Raw genomic sequence first — 14,411 nt, 5'->3', positions numbered from 1 at the left:
CAACTCCCTGCGGCAATATTTTCAGTCTCGGTGGTTGAAAGTGCAGCAGAATTTTGTTTCTTACTAAACCATGAAACAAGTGAATGACCTAGTAAATGACAAGTTCCACTAGTGGTTTTTCAATCAACTTTGTAGCCAGCAAAAACCGCATCCGAATAACATGTTAAATCTATATGAGTTCCTCTAGGGTACCAAAGGCCAAGATATATGGTTCCACTCAAATAAAGGAAAATTCTTTTTACAGTAAGCAAATGAGATTCCTTAGGACATGATTGAAATCTTGCACACAAACATACACTAAACATGATATCGGGTCTACTTGTGGTTAAGTAAAGTAAAGATCCAATCATACCTTGATACATTTTGATATCCACTTCTTTACTTTTTTAATCTTTGTCAAGCTTAGTCGTTGTGCTCATTGGAGTGTTTTTGGTCTTTGAGTCATCAATGCCAAATTACTTGAGTAGGTCTTTCATAAACTCGGCTTGATATATGAAAATTCCTCGCTTATTTTGTTTTATTTGCAGCCTAAGGAAGTGCTTTAAATCTCCCATCCTATTCATTTTAAATTCATTACTTATACAAGACGTAAATTCCTTACTCATACAAGACGAAAACTCCTTGCACAAAGACTCATTAGTAGAACCAAAAATAATATCATCAACATAAATTTGTACAACAAGTATATCTTGGTTTTAAGTCTATTATACCATACTCTAGGCACTTGTTTTAATCCATATAATGCTTTAAATACTTATAGACATGATTTGGAAATTTTTCATTTTCAAAACTAGGAGGTTGTTTCACATACACTTCTTCCATAATATAATCATTTAATAAAGTACTTTTAACATCCATTTGAAATAAAATGAAATCTTTATGACATGCGAATGCTAATAGCATCCTAATAGATTCTAATCTAGCTACAGGTGCAAATGTTTCATCAAAATCAATTCTTTCTTCTTTGTTGTACCCTTGAGCCACTAATTGAATTTTATTCCTTATAACCACATCAGATTCATCTATCTTATTTTTAAAGACCCATTTAATACCTATAATGAATTAATGTTCCGGTTTAGGAACTAATTCCCACACATTGTTTCTTTCAAATTGATTCAACTCCTCTTGCATTGCTATAATCCAAGATTCATCATTTTCCGCATCCGCAAAGGATTTTGGTTCAATTTGAGATATGAATGCAGTATGCTCACAAGTATTTCTAAACGATGATCTAGTTGTTATGCCACGTGAAGGGTCTCCTAAAATTAAGTCTTTAGGATGAGAAGAAACATACCTCCACTCCATGGGGAATGATTGAGAAGTACTTTCATTTTGCTCCGCATTTGTTTCTTCATCTTGCTGCTCTTGATTTTCATGTGGTGCATCCTTGTGGTTATCCTTTGATGACTCTTTTTTGTAGTTCTTCATCTGCATCATTATCAACAACTTTCTCTCCAGAGGAAGAGTTAGATTCATCAAACGTAACATGCATTGATTCTTCCATAACTAGAGTTCTTTTATTATAAAATCTATAAGCTTCGCTTGAGTTTGAATACCCAAGAAAGATGCCAACATCGAATTTTGAATCAAATTTTCCAAGATTATCTTTTGTGTTCAAAATAAAACATTTGCATCCAAAAATTTTGAAATAACCAATGTTGGGTTTTCTATCTTTCCAAAGCTCATATGGTGTTTTATTAAGATGAGGTCTAATCAACACACGATTCAAAACATAACAAGCAGTGTTGACAGCCTCGGCCCAAAAATACTTAGGTAAAGAATATTCATTTAACATAGTCCTAGCCATTTCTTGAATTGACCTATTCTTTCTCTCAACAACTCCATTTTGTTGTGGAATTTTAGGTGATGAAAATTGATGCAAAATGCTTAAATTATTGCAAAAGGTTTCAAATGCATGGTTTTCAAACTCTCCTCCATGATCACTCCTTATGCATGAAATAACATATCCTTTTTCATTTTGAACTTTCTTACAAAACACTTTAAAAGCATCAAAAGCATCAAAAGCATCATCCTTCTTAGTTAAGAATAATACCCATGTGAATCTTGAAAAATCATCAACAATTACAAAAGTATAATACTTCCCACTCAAGCTAGCATATCTTATAGGTCTAAATAGGTCTACGTGAAGTAATTGAAGATGTTTTGAAATAGAAACATGATTTTTGCTTTTAAAAGAAGTTTTGATTTATTTACTAAATTGGCATGCTTTACAAATTTTATCTTTTTGAAATCTGATTTTTGGAAGACATTTAACTAAATTATTTTTGGAAATCTTTGAGATTAAATCCATGCTTGCATATTGTAGTCTTCTATGCCATAACCAACCATCATCATGCAATGCAGAAAAATATTTATCATATGTAGATGCACAATTTGTATCAATGGTGTAAACATTAACACATCTATTTCCTACAAACAATATCTCGCCATCACATGCATTCTCAATAACACATCTGTTCTTATCAAAAGCAACTTTATGACCCTTATCACATAGTTGACTAATGCTAAGCAAATTGTGTTTCAAGTTTTCAACCAAACACACATTTTCAATAAGAGTAGAGGATACATTACCCATATTTCTGATACCAATGATTTTCCTTTTGAGTTATCTCCAAAGGATACGTTTCCATCGTTTTCAATCTTGGTAAAACTTGAAAACCAAGAGTAATTTCCTGTCATATGTCTTGAACATCCATTGTCCAAGTACCACTTATTTTTCTTTTTTTTATCCTTGCAGAAAAAGTTTCTAAGTTTTAGGTACCCAAAACTTCTTGGGTTCTTCAGTGTTAGCAATAGTTCCTTTTGGAACCCAAACACATTTAACATCATAATATGCATTTCTTTTCACTGGACATCTATTTTTTATGCGATCATCTTGATTACAATAATGACATACAACTTGATCATTAATAGGGGTACTCTTTACAAAGTAATTCTTATAATATTTTTGTTTCAAATTTGGCTTATAACCAATACCTTCTTTGTCAAACACACATTTTTGTGAATTGAGCATGCTATCCAACATCTTTTGCCCATTTTTGAATTTTAACACAATTTCATTTAGCTCATTATTATTTTTCTTAATCAGGTCATTTTCTTTTATCCAATCATCAACATGTGATTTTTCATGCTCATATGAAGTGTTTTGTTTATTTTTAAAAGATGCAATATTCTCATGCAACATTTTATTCTCTAATTCTAATTCTATCATCATCTCATTCAAAGAATTATTGCATTTTCCATAGCACTTTTTTCATTTGTAAGTTCTAGCATTTTCTTTTTAAAACATGCATTCTTTTTACTAATTTTTATCCATTCATCATGCAATTCTTTAAAAGAATCATGTAATTCATCATATATAGGAAGATCATTTACCTCATCAAGTTCATCCAATGATCCTTCTCCGATCGCCATGAGAGCTAGATTTGTCATTTTTTTATGCTCTTCATCGTCACTCGTTTCCTCATCAAAATCATCTTATATCGCTACCATTGCTTTCTTCTTTAGCTTGTTTAGAAGAGGACATTCAGACCGTATGTGTCCAGGCTTTTTGCATTTATAGCAAGTGATCAGCTCATTCTTCTCTTTTTGGTTCTTGAAGTTTCTGAACTTTCTTCGCTCATTAGTTTTCTTGTAGAATTTTCTAAATCTCCTAGTTAGCATAGCCATCTCCTCATCATCCGCCTCACTTTCCTCATCACTCTCATGTTTTGAAACTTTGAGAGCAATGCTTTTCTTCTTCTCCTCATGCTATTTTTCTGCTGCCAAATCTTCTTCATATGAAATGAGAGAGCCAATTAAATCATCAATAAGTAAAGTAATTAAGTTTTTGGCTTCTTCAATGACAGTCCTCTTAGGTCTTCATTCTTTTAAAAGTGACCTAAAGATTTTCTTGACTTTCTCGTTATTCGAAAAATTCTTTCCTAGGGCTCCTAGGGTGTTCATTATTTCTGTAAATCGTGTATACATAGAATACACACTTTCATTCTGTTCCATTTGGAACAATTAGTGTTGGCGAGTATACGTACTGATTTTTTACTCTTTAACTTGATTTGTCCCTTCATAAACAACCTCACGTTTGTTCCATATTTCTTGTGCACTTTCATAACTAGATACTCTATGGAATTTTTTCTTATATAGAGCACAAAATAGAGCATTCATTGCCTTGGAGTTTAAAGACATTGTTTTCTTTTCGAACTCACTCCATTCACTTGACAATTTAGGAATATCATCTCATTCTTTATTTTTAGTTATAGGCATAAATGGACCATCACAAACTACTTCCCAAATTTCATAATCTAACGCTTGCAAATAAATTCTCATCCTAGTTTTTCAATATGCATAATCATTACCGTTAAAGAACGGTGGTCTAGTTATGGATTGTCTTTCTCTAAAGGTAGAGTTATTTTGGGTTGCCATGGATCTTTTACTCTAGACGATTAAGTCCTCACAAAAGAACAAGGCTCTGATGCCAAATGAAATAATATCTAAACAACCCAAGAGGGGGGTGAATTGGGTTTCTAAAAATTATGAAATATCAAATTGAATCTAGATGCAAATCTTAAAATAAATTAAAGCAATAATAAATAAATAAATCAAAATATAAAAAGATAAAATAAAAGAGATTCAAACACGGAGATTTTTATGTGGTTCGGCCAACCTCGTATGTGTCCACACCTCCAAGCACACCGGGCTTGAGGATTCCACTAATCAAGCCTTCAAGGTTTCAAGAACACTTACAATTGACTTCTAAGGTGTCAATAAACCTTTACACAAAGAGATTATCCTCAATCTCTTAACTTAAGTGTATCCCAACACTTACAATCATTCAAATAAAGATTACAAATTTATTTTTCTCTCACAAAGTATATAGTTACAAAATCAATGCCCAAATGTGAGAATAAATGAAACAATAATGTATTTAAGACTCAATAAAGATTGTATTCTTGATTATAAGCTCAATGATAACGTTGTAATCAATCTTGGTTTGAATTTGAATGAGCTTATTTATAGTTGGAGCTTAAATATAACCGTTGCTGACTTTTTGAGCGAAATTGGATCACCGTTAAAGCTTAACGGTTAACTGTTTTGACTGGTCCAAGCAACTGTTGAGCTGAAATTCAAATAAACGATTGATTGTTTGCCACTATCAGTTTGCCAGTAATTTCCAGAGACCTGCAAAATAAATTTCTGCTATTTGTTCTTGCTAAACAGTTAAGGGTTAGCATGAAATGATATTCTAGAAATTATCAGTTTGCCGTTTGTAGTTAACAGTTCGCCGGTTATTTCCAGTAGCACACAAAATAGAATAGGCTTATTCGTTTGTCTTCAATGGTTCAAGATTAGCACTTATTTCCATTCTGGAAATTATCAGTTCACCGTTTGATATAAATAGTTAGTTGTTTAATTCTAGTAACTTTCCCTACACACTTGTATTGCCATTTTTTTTAACCGGTTCAAGTTTAAGAAAATACTCATCTCTGAAATTTATCGATTAACTGTTTCAATGTTAATGGTTCACCGTTTATTTCCAGAAACACAGTTTTAATCATCATTTTGTAGAAGATATTTCTCCAGTTTAAACTTTAATGGTTTCTCATATTTTAGGAAAGTATTATACGACTTTTTAATGAAATATTCATTAAACAGAAAACTCCAACATTTTAATTAGAATCATTCAGAGTTTGTTATCATCAAAATCATTATAAAGAACATATACAAGATAACAGCTTCTAGTGTCCAGTTAAAAAGAATATTATTTTTACTAGAGATGTGACTTTTGATGAATCAGCCATGTTGAAACAAAAAGATTCACAAGAGGATGACAAGACCAGTAGCACTTTGCAGCATGTGGAGTTTGAAAAGGTAAAGGCTGATTCAATTGGTGTCGATGAGATAGATAATAATTCTCCATCAACCGAGGATGACGAAGAAGTTCTGACTCAAGAACCTTTATAGCAACAAGATTCAATTGCATATAGAAGGCTACGAATGGATATTCGTAGACCTGCTCGCTTTGTTAATATAGTGGCCTATGCACTTCCAGTTGTAGATGATGATGTTCCTTTCACTTACAGAAAAGTAATAAGTAGCCCTAAAAGTGTACAGTGGAAGCTAGTAATAGATGAAGAAATGCAGTCTCTTCATAAAAATAGAACTTGGGAGTTAGTTATACTGCTCAAGGAAAAGAAGGCAATTGGGTGCAAATGGGTATATGCAAAGAATAAAGGATTTCCTCGTAAAAATAAGATTCGATACAAGGCTAGATTGATAGCGAATGGTTACGCTCAGAAAGAAGGAATAGACTACAATGAGGTATTTTCTCTAGTTGTAAAACACTCATCTATTCGAATTTTGCTAGCCATGGTTACGCAATTTGATCTTGAACTAGTTCAGCTTAATGTAAAACTTGCATTTTTACATGGTAATTTGGAAGAGGAAATCTACATGACTCAGCTAGATGGATTCAAAATTTTTGGAAAAGAAAATTGGGTTTGCAAATTGACAAAGTCGCTTTATGGATTGAAACAATCTCCGAGGCAGTGGTACAAGCAATTTGATCGGTTTATGAAAAGGCAAAGGTACACAAGGAATAAATTTGGTCATTATGTGTATTTTTGTAAGTTACAAGAGGAATCCTTTATGTATTTGTTCTTGTATGTCGATGATATGCTAATAGTATCCAAGAGCAAAGATGAGATTGAGAAGTTGAATACTCAACTCAATCAAGAGTTTAAGATGAAAGATCTCGGTGATGCTAAGAAGATTCTTGGCATAGAGATATACAGAGATAAAGCTTGTGGCAAAGTTAGTTTGTCTCAGAAGCAATATTTAAAGAAGACACTACTACAGTTTGGCATGATAGAGTAGACAAAACCTGTGAGTACTCCGTTGACTTCTCATTTCAAGCTTTCTGCACAACTATTTCCTTCAACATATGCAGAACGAGAATACATGTTACAAATTTCGTATTCAAATGCAGTGGGCAGCTTGATGTATGCAATGGTTTGTACAAGGCTTGACATTTCATATGCAGTTGGTATAGTGAGCAAGTATATGCATAATCTTGGTAAAGGACATTGGCAATCTGTAAAATGGATTTTACGGTACATTCAAAAGATCGTGGATGTTGGTTTTCTGTTTGAGTGAGATGGTACACTTGGTAGGGGTGGGCAAAATATCCGACCCAATTCGATCCAACCCGACCCGATCTAAAAACTTTCGTGTTTGGATCGGATCGGGTGGTGAAGAAAACCTGATCAGGTGAATTTGTCTCAACCCAATCGGATCTGAAAACTCGATCGAGTTGAGACAAAATAATAAAAAAAAGAACAAAGCCAAAAATTACAGTATTACACACTCACACACTCACATAGTCACATACTACACTAGTGCACTACAGTACATGGAGTCACGAACACCACACAGCACACACACACAAAGTTAGTATTCACAAATCACAAGACTCACAATAATTCACAAAGAACACACACAAACCCTCACGGCCTCACGTCCCTTACAAAGAACAAAGCCAAGTCTGCCATTAACGCTTACCACACACACAAACCAGCACTCAAGCACAAGCAGCCAGCCCATTGCCGACCGGCAATGTACAAGCCACACCTATTCACGACCTCCATCGCTCACCAGACACCACAAACACACACGCAAAGTTCACGAAGCTAGCTTCATTCAGCCACCGCACGCAGCAACCGCCGCAGGGAACAACGCCAACCGAAGCCGAAACTGATTCGCGAAGATCGTGACCCGATCTACGAATCTACTGCAACTAAGCACAGGATCCACGCCTTCAATCCTCTACTCCACCATCACTCGGTCCGATTGAAGATCCACCTGGCAAGCTGCCCCTGATTCAAGCTCTATTTGCATTTTGGATCTCAGTTGTTGACTCTAAAAAAGTCTTTGAGTTTTGGAAGCCCGAATCCGACCTTTGATACTTATTAAGTGATGGTATATAATATATATGCATTAATTATAATTGTTATATGTTATATGAGAAAGTGAAATGTTAATTGCAATTTTTTATGTTAATAATATATAATTATATATTGTTAAATTTTAACAATAAAATGAAAATAATCGGGCATTAATTTTTTGTTACTCATTAACAATTGATTTTTTTGTATGAATAGTAATGGTAGATTAAAAATTAAAATTAAATATTATGTTACAATATAAATTATAATTATATATGTCATATGATATGTGTACTTGTGCAGTAGTTTCAACTTTAACAAAAAATTAACCAATTTAATTGCAGTAGTTTCAAGTTTCAACTTCAACACAAAATTAATCAATTTAATTAATTGCATGATAACCAATAAGTAAATATTAAGTGGTTAAGTACATATAATGTGGCATAAAATTTAGGGGTTTATAATAAGAATTAAGAATTTAGGATACATATATGTAATTAATATTATATTATTTTGGCCAATGGATAATTGATTTTATAAATTAAATAATTACATTAATTTCTTGGTTTTCTTTTATGGAATGTGCATCTTGAATTCTTGATCATATATAAATATTATGGTGGAAAATTGGAAATATTGATTTCAAAAAGTTTCATAAAATTAAATTAACAATTATTTGAATCAATTTGTAATACTAACTATTAAGTAGATTTTTTTAATAATCTTTTTTGTGTTTTGATTTTTGAATTAATGATTAATAATTATTTATTTGTATGTTTAGATGTCTGGACACTCAAGATCGAATTCGATAAGTGATGATGACAATCAAAGTGTTCAAATGGAAGGAACTCAAAAGGCAAAGCGAAAAAGACCACCGATGAAGAAAAGATTTGAGACATGGAATCATTTCACTTTACTTGAGGACAATCCAAACAAATGCAAGTGCAACTATTGTGGTAGACAATATCAATGTCATTCAAGGCGTGATGGGATTACAAATATGAGAAATCATATACAGACTTGCCTTGCATACAAGACATTCAGGGAACAACAAGAGGGAAGTCAACAAAACTTCACAACTGAGGGTGGGGAAGGAAATGCAAGTAATATGGCTTTGGCTAAAGGGTGGAGTCAAGACAGTTGTAGAAGGGAAGTCACCAAAATGATCATTATGGGTGAGTTGCCGCTTAGTTTTGTGGATAACAAAGGGTTCAGACATTTCTGTAATGTAGCCATTCCACAGTTTGTTATGCCATCTCGAAGAACTATTGTTAGGGATGTTATAGATTTATTTTTAGAAGAAAAGACAATGTTGAAGAGTTTGATTTGCAACAAGTAGCGAGTGTCTCTTACTACTGATTTATGGACTTCCGTTCAAAACATGAGTTACATGGTGATCACAGCTCATTTTATTGATAGTGACTGGTGTTTGAACAGAAGGATTATTAGTTTCAGTGTGATTGAAGATCATAGAGGAAAAAAGATCAATAAAAAGATTGTAGCTTGTTTACAAGATTGGGAGATAGAGAGGTTGTTTGCAATAATCATTAATAATACCACTATAAATGATATTGCTATTAATTATGTGACTATGCAATTGCTTGCTTGGAGGAATGATGATGCACTTGTGTTGGCGAGACAATATATGCATGTGCGTTGTTGTACACATATTTTGAATTTAATTATTGTTTCGGGGTTGAATGAATTGCATGCTAGTGTTGCCGCCATTCAGAATGCTGTGAAGTATGTGAGATCCTCCACTACGAGGCTACATGCATTTAAACAGTGTACTCAACAGGTGAAATGTCTAAATGGAATGGTTACTTTTTATTGTCCTACTAAGTGGAATTCACCTATTTAATGTTGATGGCTGCGTTGAAGTTTTAAGCGGCATTTGATAGAATGGCAGAGGTGGATAAACCGTATGAGACATACTTTCTCGAGAAAGAATATAATGCTAAGAGGGTGGGCCCATATGGACTTGAGGATTGGGAGAGTGTAGAACGAATTATGAAGTTTTTGAAGGTATTTTATGATGCCGCATTGTTATTTTCTGCCTCTTTGAGTGTGACTTCTAATCTTTGTTATGATACCATTGGCTTAATTAAGAGGTCATTGATTGCATTAGAGGCAAGTAAAGATCCTTGGGTGGTGGTCATGGCTTGTAATATGAGGAAAAAATTTGATAAATACTAGGAGTCTTTAGGGAAAATAAATAAAATGTTGATTGTTGCCTCTATTCTTGATCCACAAGCTAAAATGGACTGTGCCAAACATATTTTTTAGATCAGTTTTGCCAATGATGGTTGGAAAGTTGAAGAAATGACCAAAGCAGTGAAAGATTTGTTAAATGCTTTATGATGCATATAGTGCAATGTGCTCCAGTTCCACACCATCGATGTGTAGTGAGAGTGTTCCTAGCGGCAGCTATGGTGGTATAAGTTATTCTCCTTATTTTACAACTGAGGTTGGTTTGGCGGATGTTCCTAGTGGTGATGGTGATGACATTTTTTGAGTTTCCTGCCCTTTCCTTGGGTATACTCAGAAAGTGTTTGTTCAGAATGAGGGCAAGAGAGTAGTATCTGAGGTGGAACGATATTTGAGTGGCCCAGTTGAGGATCCGAGCAATCTTAAGCTCAATGTTTTGCTTTGGTGGAAGGTTAATAGATCGAAGTATCCAATATTAGAGAAAATTGCAAGGGATGTCCTCGTTGTTCCTGTTTTCATAGTGGCATCTGAATCTGCCTTTAGCACTGGGCGTCGCGTCATTGACGAATATCGGAGTTCTTTGACCCCTTGTATGATTGAGGCATTGATATGTACTGAAAATTAGTTACAAGCTAAACTTTTTGCTAATCATGTCTACAACCTTCAAGAAGATATTAAGGAGCAGATATTTCATATGGAGCTACAAAAAGATAATATTTTTCTCATACTTTATAAAGTTAAGATGTATTATAATTTTCTAAATAGCATCTACATGTACTTAAGTTACTTACTAATTTCATTTTTTTTTGACATTTTAAAGAGTTTGTAAGATCACAAGCTTCAACAATAGAAACAGTGAGCGAATGATAGGGTGTTATGGATATTTGAAAGGTAATTCTTAATAGATATTATTATTTATAATTTCATATTATATGTTTAGGTTGTAATTTAAACTATAATAATAGACAATAGTTGTTATAGTTTTAAGTTTTAAGTTTTAAGTCAAATTGTAACATTATAATTGTTTTATTTATTTTAGACACATTGAAATTGGCGGAATGGTATTACTTAGGAATTATGATTATTGTTAACTTTACTTGGTGATGAATTCCATGAAATAAGCCACAATTGACTTTTTTTTTCTTATATTTAATCAAGTACACACATGAATTGGGCATATGTGTTTGTGTTTAATGTCTCTTTATTTGCAATGCAGCTTAAAGAAAGTAGTTAAACAGTTATAATGTATTATTTTTTCAATTCTTCTCTAGGGGATAGATGCTTCAATTCTTCAACTTGAAGTAGAAGAAATTGAAGTTAAAAGTTGTCGAAGTGCTTGCGAGCAACGATGGAGCCATGGAGGAAGTTGATCTAGATTTACATTTAAACTTTGTTGTGTTTTGGATTTTGGAACTTTGTCATTTGTGTTTTCGAAAATGGAAACTATTTAATTTTGTTTAAGTTTTTGACTTTGTGTTCTAAAGATTAATGTTTAGAATTGGATATTGTGCTTTGGATGGAGACTATTAAATTTAAATTTTATGTTAATTTTAATTTTATGCTTTGTGTTAATTTTTAATTTTCAATCATTTGAATTTAATTATATAGTAGTTTTCTTTTTTTGTTGGTTGAAATGAATGGATGGATGAATGAGGGAGGACAAGGAAGGTGGAGAGAAAGGTCTTAGTTAGTAAGGTGACAAGAGAGTCTTTGAATTGAAATTTCATTGGTCAACATTATTATTATCATTACTATTATTATTATTTTTCATGTACATTAATGGATTGAGGTGGGTTTGCCATAATGTGTTTAGCCCTTGGATAAATTAAAAATTCTCTAATCTCTACAACAAATTGGTATTTGTTAAATGTTTATGATGAATTTTTAGGTAGGATTCATATTAAAGGCAAAGAAAATTAACTCCAAATTGCTTAAACCCAAATTGACCTGAATTCACCCGAACCTTATTTGATCTGATTTCACCTGACCCGAATTGACCCGACTAACCCAAATCTAATCCGAACCCTATATAACCCGAATCCGATCCAGATCCGATCAGGTTATAAGTTCGGGTGGAGTTCAGATGGATTTTTATCCAACCCGAAACCCAATCGGGTTGATCCAAACCTAACCCGAACCCGATTTTGCCCACCCCTAACACTTGGTCAAGGATTGGGTACTTCGATTCTGATTATGCTGATGATTTGGACAAACGACGGTCAACCACCGGATATGTATTTACTTTTGCTAGAGGGCCAATCAATTGGAAGTCTATACTACAATCTACAGTTGCATTGTCGACCACAGAGGTCAAGTACATGGCAATTACAGAGATTGTTAAAGAGGCTATTTGGTTACAATGCTTGCTTGAAAACTTGGGATTAGTATAAGAGCACATTAATGTGTATTGTGACAGTCAATGTGCTATTTAAAAAAGAACCAAGTTTATCATACACGTACGAAACATATTGACGTACAATTTCACTTTGTGGGGGAAATAATTAATGAATAGAAGATTCTTCTTAAAAAAATCAAGATTGCAGAGAATCTCGTAGATCTGTTGACCAAGGTGGTGACAGCAATCAAGTTTGAGCATTATCTAAACTTGATTAATAGCTTATAAGTTTGAAAGTAGTCGGAGAAGGCAGAGACTGGAGGACGAGTTGTCGATAGTCGACTCAGATTTGGATAAAATCTTCGTCGAGGTAGTGAATTGTTGAAAAAAATTCAATATATGCATTCAAAATTGGCTAATGCATGCATTTGACCAACTTGGATACAAATGCATGTATGGAAAAATGGAAGCCAAAATTGTTGACAAGTTTTGGAAGAGGTGCCTAATTTTTGTTCACAAAATTGTTAGGGTTGGTGCAATAATGCACCCCATTTTCCCTATAAATAGAGAGAAGAGGCAGAACATCATATCATCCCAATTAAGAGAGTTGAGAACAATTGCAAATGAAGTAATTTGAGAGAATTGAGAGAGCTTCTACTTAAGTGTTCTAGTGAGGATTCAATTGGGTGTATTGGAATTGTGGGTTTTGAGAGTTTTTCATACTTTTGTAAATTCTCATTTGTTCATAAAATTATCTTCCAATCTTTGCCCATGGACTTAGGCATTACGCTGAATCACATAAATTATTATGTCCTTTTTTATATATTTATTTATTATACTTATATTTTTTCAAATGTCACAATCACTAAAATATTAGTAATTTTTCAACCCGCGCTTTCGCAACAGTCCTGCTACTTTAGTCATTATTATAGGATTCTGCTTGTTTTATTAAACAATGTCAGATTGTCAATGACCTATGTTATAAAGTTATAAAGGCATCATAAATGAATAGAATAATAAATTACACTTTAATAAGATTACTTATTTATCATTAAGTTAAAAAAAAGAATTATTTAAACATTTTGAGGGAATAAGGTTAGTTTTGTAATTATCAAATAATAATAAGCCAAAAAAGAAAATGAAAGCCTGGGCATCATCACTCACCAGCCTACCCTAGCTCCATCATTTATTTTCCTTCCTCCATTGTTGTCTCTTTCACCAGAATTTGAAAACTTGTTTCTTCATTCCTCCAGACAAAAGACAAACCAAACACTCCCAAAAATCATATTAATGCTCTCATCCAAAATTTTTTGATAAGCTTTTCTTCTTTTGGCGACGGCAGTGACAAGGTCTCGGTTAGCTACCCCCGCTGCTGATTTGACCCTCAACTCCGTCCTTACTTATGCCTTTACGTTTCTTCAGCTTCCTGTTTTTTTTAATTATAATTTTTTTTTTGCTTAGATCCTATCGTTACGAATCAATTTTGTCGATTAGATTGTAAATAAACTTAGATGAACCCATTCGATTCTTTATTCATTTTTTTATTTATTATTTAATTTAATTCTGTATAGTAAATAAATATTTGTTTAGTAAATAAATTGAATCTGAATCCTAATATTACAATGCGTTTAATAAATGAATCGAATTCAAATCCATCAAATTTTGATTCAATTTACTTAAAACAAGTGTTGAATTCGATTCGCCAATTCGTTTTGTCACCCTATTTAAGCTCAACCCAAATTTTGAAAAGCTTACATTTGGTCCCTACTTTTGAATTGTTATTGAAACTATAAAGTTCTCGTATAGTTTTTTTTCTTTTTTTTATTACATGAGACAATTACTCAAATTATAACTCATATTATATGAGATTATAATTGATATTTATAAATCAAACTATTATTGGGACTAAC

This window comes from Citrus clementina, unplaced genomic scaffold (assembly GCF_000493195.1).
Source record: "Citrus clementina cultivar Clemenules unplaced genomic scaffold, Citrus_clementina_v1.0 scaffold_3, whole genome shotgun sequence".
NCBI classification, from domain to species: domain Eukaryota; kingdom Viridiplantae; phylum Streptophyta; class Magnoliopsida; order Sapindales; family Rutaceae; genus Citrus; species Citrus x clementina.
Note: the sequence above shows the minus strand (reverse complement) of the source record.